This window comes from Nuphar pumila, chromosome 3 (genome assembly GCF_984573655.1).
Source record: "Nuphar pumila chromosome 3, dmNupPumi1.hap1.1, whole genome shotgun sequence".
Taxonomy (NCBI): domain Eukaryota; kingdom Viridiplantae; phylum Streptophyta; class Magnoliopsida; order Nymphaeales; family Nymphaeaceae; genus Nuphar; species Nuphar pumila.
In genome coordinates, this window is record NC_143251.1 from 123012501 (window position 1) to 123019316 (window position 6816).

General features: G+C 36.6%; 1 protein-coding gene across 3 annotated transcripts in view; it reads left to right on the top strand.

Annotated features, from left to right (window-relative positions):
- LOC149843582 (uncharacterized) overlaps positions 1-968 on the top strand; it is a 16357-nt gene extending 15389 nt beyond the window's left edge. For all 3 annotated transcript variants that reach the window (XR_016430902.1, XR_016430901.1, XM_089999922.1), the window contains one exon: positions 737-968. The gene's annotated coding sequence lies outside the window, so the exon portion shown is untranslated. The remainder of the gene's footprint in view (positions 1-736) is intronic.
- The last annotated feature ends 5848 nt before the right edge of the window (positions 969-6816 follow it).

Below are 6816 nucleotides of genomic sequence, written 5' to 3' on the forward strand. Positions count from 1 at the left end.
TGTACGCAGGATTTTATAAGAGAAAATTTCAAAACTGTCGTTTAGATCAACATACATGAGATGACAATAAGATGCAAGTATTGGATTTGCATCACCATTAGTTCACTTGGTGGGTTGGAGACAGAATATTTCTGGTAACTGGTGCCACAAAGTATCCTTAATGAAGGTTGTGATAAACGTGCTTTTCTACATAAAATTATTCCTATTGTTGATCTAACGCTGTGGGAGCCATTTGATGGCAAAAGGGAAAGGTCAGTGAACAGGGTGACTTTGTGTGTAATGAAATCGAAGAATAGGCTTCGGAGCTAGCATCAGGTTGGCTAAATATGGCTGCTTGGTTAATGCTTTTGTAAATTAACTGGCAAATTTCTTTATTTAGAATTGTGTGATGGGTCATTTTTTTCCCACTTTATCATAATTGAGTACTTTACAACTTTCTTCAATACCAATTTCATTTTTGGTTACTTTTCAAGTTTATGATGTGTGGCATTGACCAGCTATCACAACCCATGATTTGGCACATAAGATTGATGGTACTTATGAATTCCATTGGACCGGTGTCCTGATTGTTTTAGTTTCTGAAGTTCTGTCAAAGGGGTTGTGACAGCGGTTCTTTTGTTTGGTGTGACTCCATGACATGTAATGTGCTGGCTAAGATCCGATTACTGCAACCTGTTTATATAGATTCCTTGAATAATGAAATTCTAATCCTTTTTGTTGACAATTTTCGTTACAGGAGGTGTGACCGACGACGCTCCATGTTCAATGTGAAGATTCAACAGGAGATTGGCCTTCTTAACTAATCAAGATTTTGTATTTTTTGAATGTTGACAGTTTTCTATTTTCGACTATTTGTGATGCAAATGACTATCGGAATAGGCTTCATGGAGAGCTCTTGTACAGCATATATGCAGTAGTGCGTTCTGTTTCTGATGTATTTCATTATCTGCGGCCTTCCCTCTTTGACATATCTACTGTAGCTTGCTGTTCAAATTTGCCATGTTCAACACCTTAGGTTCCCTCAGTTAATTGTCTTGGACCTATTGGCATAAGAACGTATCAAGTGACCTCTTCCCCTTGAAGATGCAGATCTATAAATGAAAGTTCTCTTAAACCTTCATCTAGAGGAAAAAAGACACTAATTTTCTCAGGGGAAGCGGGTGCAAAACGTGCACTTATTGTGGACCTACATGCCTTGGCTTAGGATTTCATTATCAACACATGTGACACTTCTGTTATTTCTTATGGAAGCAAAAGCCTGATAATTATTATCTATATCTGCACTCAACATCTTATGGATTCGGTTTGGTGAGAAAGCATTTCACTCATTGGTGTACCATATCATCAATGGTGTTAGGCTGTCCAGACCCAACCTTTGGCTCCACCTTGAAGAAGTCATTGATTTCTTTGCCGGGAACAAATATTCCTCTCTACTTTGATCATTAGCTGCGACATGAAACTTTATGGAACGTGGCTTCTCAGTAATAATTGCATCAAAGAAAAAGACTGCTTTATCTAGCAAAAGTTGTACAAGATTTTCTGTATTTTTCTGCTGCTTTACCTTTTTTTTCATGGTTATTACATAATTTTTTTTCAGATATCCCACTTATCTTTTGACGATTAGTAGGAAACTTCTTTCTGTATTCCCAATAAAAAGCCATTGAAGATAAAGCTTTATTTTCCTTTATTTTTTGATATAAAGAGAAGTCCTTTCCTGGCTTTCATGAGGGACCTTCGTTTTATATAACACCAAGATGAATTCTAAGTGCCAATTCAATTTCATGAGAGCTGAGATATCTGTCAATTGTAAGGCACACAAATCCCATCATATATGCCACCTGTTTAGATTGGACCGGAGACCTGCAAATGGATCATATATGACTCTTGGTTAGGTATGCCTTTTCCAGACTTGATCCAGATTAGGGTTACCGAAAACTCTACTCACATGTGGGAAACTCATTTCATGGGAAACCATTTATGAAATCAGAAATCTAACATTTCAGAAACTTGTGGAAAACTTAGAAAAATGCACGGGAAACCTGTTTCCCATCAACTGAGAAACTTGTTTCACATCAACATGGGAAACTTGTGTTCCTTATTTAGGAAACATGTTTTCTATAGGTTTCTTGATCGTTTCCCTTACATAAGAATTTTATTTTTCCAACTGCCTCTCTTCTTCAAAAAAAGATTTTTATTTTTCTAATAAAATGTTTAAATACATCTTTTATTCAAAACCTTAATTATTTATTTTTAAAACTATCTTTTGTTTATATTTTTAATACTAAGGTGAACATAATGAATTGGATGAAATTTCAAATTTTCAAAATGTAATGTAACTGCATTATTTTTTCTTATTTCTTGATTTTATCTAAACATATGTTGCATTTAAATACTTAATTTATGATATTTAAATTTTATTAAAAGTAAATTGACTGTGCACTCATTTATATTAAAATATAACTAACTTTGTAGTACTTTTGAAGTTTTTTTAAGAAAGAAGTTTTATAGTTGTAATGAATGTAATCATATATATTATTGAAAATAAGTTATTAATTCTTATTAGTTATCATAATGTTAGTTAAGAAGTAAATCTTGCCTAAACTTCATGCATGTTCTTAATATTTGCACTTTTGCTCAATTAATGTATTTGTACAAAAGGAATACAAATCCTCATCAAATAAAATTGCCAAAAATAGAAGAAAGAAGTAATATACAACTGCATCTTTTGTGAGATGAGTTGAGATCAAAGGAGCGGCTAAGTGCCATGGCTATGTGAGGGCAGCATTGCATTGGGCCCACAGCTACATAGTGCATGCTCCACATGAAATGTTGTCATGTGATTGCCTGCGGCAAATAGCCATGGCACTTAGCCACTCTCTGGATCGCTGCTCTTTGTGAGATTGGAGTCGATCTTGGATTCCTATGTTGAACCGACTTCTTATCCTCAAGGAATACTTTTGACTCTTGTCTTCTGGATTTTTCTCATTTGAGCCAATTTCTGGATTCTTCTTGATACTGGTCTTTGGATCTGGAGCAGGTACTCTAATAGTTTGAAGAATCTTTAAGGGCCTGTTTGTCACAAGCAGTTTTCATGAGAAAGTGTCACGCTTGCATTCCCTTTCCACCATGGGTGAAACACCCTGGCACGAAAAAAGTCGATATTAGACCAAGTGAGACCGATAGGTTTCCACCTCCTTCCACATTTGGCGTGAAAAATCCCTTCACCTCAACCAATGATGGGGTTTTCACGGGAAAGCTAGCATGATTAGGGGTGGCAATCGTGTCGGGTTGGCGGGTCGACCCGACGGGTTGGCGGGTCAGCATACCTCAACCCGAACCCGACCCGTTTATTAAACGGGTCGGCTGTGGCAAACACGAACCCGACCCGCCAACCCATTTAATAAATGGGTTGGGTCGGCTAAACAGGTTCTCAGGTTCGCGGGTCGGGTTGGCGGGTTGACCCACCCGCCTAACCCGTTTATTAAACGGGTCAGCCGGGTTGGCATACCCCCAACCCGAACCCGACCTGTTTAATAAACGGGTTACGCGGGTCGACCCGTTTATTAAATGGGTTGGCTTAAGCCCAACCCGAACCCGCCTAAGAGGCGGTTTGGCGGGCTGTGTCAGGTTTTGCCACCCCTAAGCATGATAGGTGCTTTTAGAAAGTTGTGTCATTTCATGAGAAAAGTTGACGTTCCCGTCCTTCAGAGAACCAAACGACCTCTAAGGGGTGCCTTTTCAAATTAAACGTGGACGTCTCTATGAGTATGTTTGATGCAGGATTGGATGAAATGAACAAAAAAGAGACATAACACTGGTTCTGTTCGTTAGGTAAGAACTGTACCAAGTCCAACGTCTGTTTGGATTGATGCTGTGTTTTAAATGCCCATTGTTTGACGACCATGTGCGGATAACTTGGGCAGTCATGAATAATGGGTCAGATTACTTTGTTTTGAATTGTATGACTCTATCCATCCAACCATATGAATGTTTTAACATGTTTATTATGGATTTTAATGTTGGATTAGATATAAAAACTAAAATATTTAAAATTTAGGTAATTAGAAAAAAAATATGAATTGATAATTTTTTTATAAATAAATACTTTAATTTGCGCGTTATTAGATCTATGAAAGTTTATAAAAAATTATGGATTTTAGCTTTAAATATAGATTTCAAACCGGATCCAAGTACGAAAAAATGTTTAAATTTTGGGCAATTTAAGTAAAAAATAAGAATTTATATTTTTTTATATACAAACAAAAAACCCTAAAATGCACATTCATGTTCATTTTATATTCAAACAAAAAGGGCAAAAAAAATAAATCATATTCATATTTTTATACCAAAAACCAAAATGCAAGAACTAAAATGCAATATATTTATATACAAACCAAAAACCAAAAACCAAAAATCAAAATCCAAAAAACTAAAAATAAGAATTCATAGTCATATTTTTTATAAATAAATCATAAAACCTTAACAAAATTTTCAAGCACCAAAATTTTTACAGCCATGGCACCACACCCGGCACCCTCAACAAGGGTATCCAGAACTCCCATAAGGTTGCTTTTCCTCGGCTCCTTTGCGACATCAAACCAAACAACAAAAGCCCTCGAATTTCTGGCCAAAGACAAACCATCAAACGTACCCTATGGATACTGCTTGTAATTCACAGACAAGACATCACCTGTGCAGGGCCGCTTTGTCCTCACCTAGCTGTTGTCCCGCAAAGCAAACATGCCCTAACGGCATATTTGAAATGTGGGACAAATCCCGCTTGTGGACCACTTTGTGCACATGGTAGGCTGTCCCAACTTTTGTGGTTTGGAGAAGTTGCGTCCATGGCTAGTCCCCCAACGCAGATGCCCTCTACATGGGGAAACTACAAAAGAAAGGGATAATGGGTGAACTGTATGTAACATTAAAAAATTCACAAAAGAACTGTTTCTCATGTCCCTTACCTTTGTTAGGTTAGGGGTGTCAACGGTTCGGGTTTGGTTCAGACCTAGGTAGGATTAAACCCAGATTTGATTTGAGATGCTGGTGCTGAGTCCGGACTGGGGTCCAGTCAGACCTACTATAAGAGAAACCATACCCAGATCCTATAAGGATCACATGAACTAGACCAAGGCCATCTTAGTAAAGTAATATTTTTTTAATCTATTTTATATTGAAAAATTGTAGATCTTAGTTGGAACCCGGGCTGGGCCCAGTCTGGTATAAAAATTTACCATACATACCTGGCTCCATATATTAATCGAACTATTTGAGTCTGATCTAGATTCTAATCAGACCTCCTTCTTTATCACCAAACCCTGACCCTATAGGGTTTGGTACACCTCATATAGGTGCTCTCTCTCTCTCTCTCTCTCTCTCTCTCTCTCTCTCTCTCTATATATATATATATATATATATATATATATATAGATAGAGAGAGAGAGAGAGAGAGAGAGAGAGATCAAAACGACTTTGAGTAACTCATCGATTCACATCACCTTCTAGTAAAAACGTACCGAGAGCTAAGCGTTTTTTAATGGAAATTGAACGTAATAGAATGTACAATTTATATGTTATATTTATTTAACGAGCTTATACAAGTTGCACAAAGCTGAGCTAAGCCTTTCTTGTTCATACTTGACTTGGCAATCCTTCATAAGCTGCTCATAGCAATGAGCTTTTTCTGAGCTTATTTGTAAAGGGGGTTTGCATGTTTGAAATAAGAAACATGCAACATATAAACACAGGTTTAACGTGGTTCGGTCAATGTGACTTACGTTCAGGAATAAACACTCTTTTTCTTAATTCATATAGAGAGGAGTGTAACTCCCTTTATTTATAGTCTTTCATGTATGGATTACATTTAGATAAGCAGAATTTATTATTTTCAATATCCTAATAATCTTTACTCATATGAGAGTCATAATTGAGGTGAATTTTTTTCTTGTAAGAGTCTCACCTAGCTCAAACTTTTTGTTCTCACAAGCCTCTTCAAGAGGAAGCTTCTTGTAAGGATTCTTGTGTAGAGACATACATGGACTCTTGAATGTCCCTTCTTGAGAAGGACTCTTGTGCGTTGACTTGAGATATGTATTGGTTCCTGACCTGGATCTGGATATGATCTTAGATCCATTATCTTAACACACTCCCTCAAGCCAATCTCTGTGAGGTTGAGCTTGTTTATGAAGTGAAAAAACTTTCGGCCAGCCAACGACTTGGTTAGGATGTTTGCAAGCTGATCTTAGGAAACAATAAATTGAACTTCAATTTCTCCTTTAGAAACATTTTCTCGTATAAAGTGATAATCAATTTTTATATGTTTGGTCTGTGCATAAAATACAAGATTTGTAATTAGATATGTAGCACCTAGAATATCACACCATATAACTGGAACCTCACAGGAAAAACATCTAGTCCTGTTATTAGCTATTTGATCTAGACAAGTTTAGACACAACACCTACAATTGCTTTATATCCTGCTTTAGTATTGGACCTGACAACTGTATGTTGTTTGGCGAAACTCCAAAACAATAAATTGGTTTCCATATAGGTCAAATAACCAAATTTATATTCATGATTATCTGAAAATCCTACCTAGTCAACATAATGGTTCCTTTTAGATAACACAAGATCCTTTTAACATGAGCCCAATGCTGATTTGGTTCATGCATAAACTTACAAACTTTACTGACTGAATGTGCAATATCATGCATGATAAAACTGGCATACTGTAAAGCGCCAACTATGCTACTGTAATGGGTGACATTTTCCAATAATGTTCTTTCATGCTTGGATAAAGTTAAATTTGATGCAACG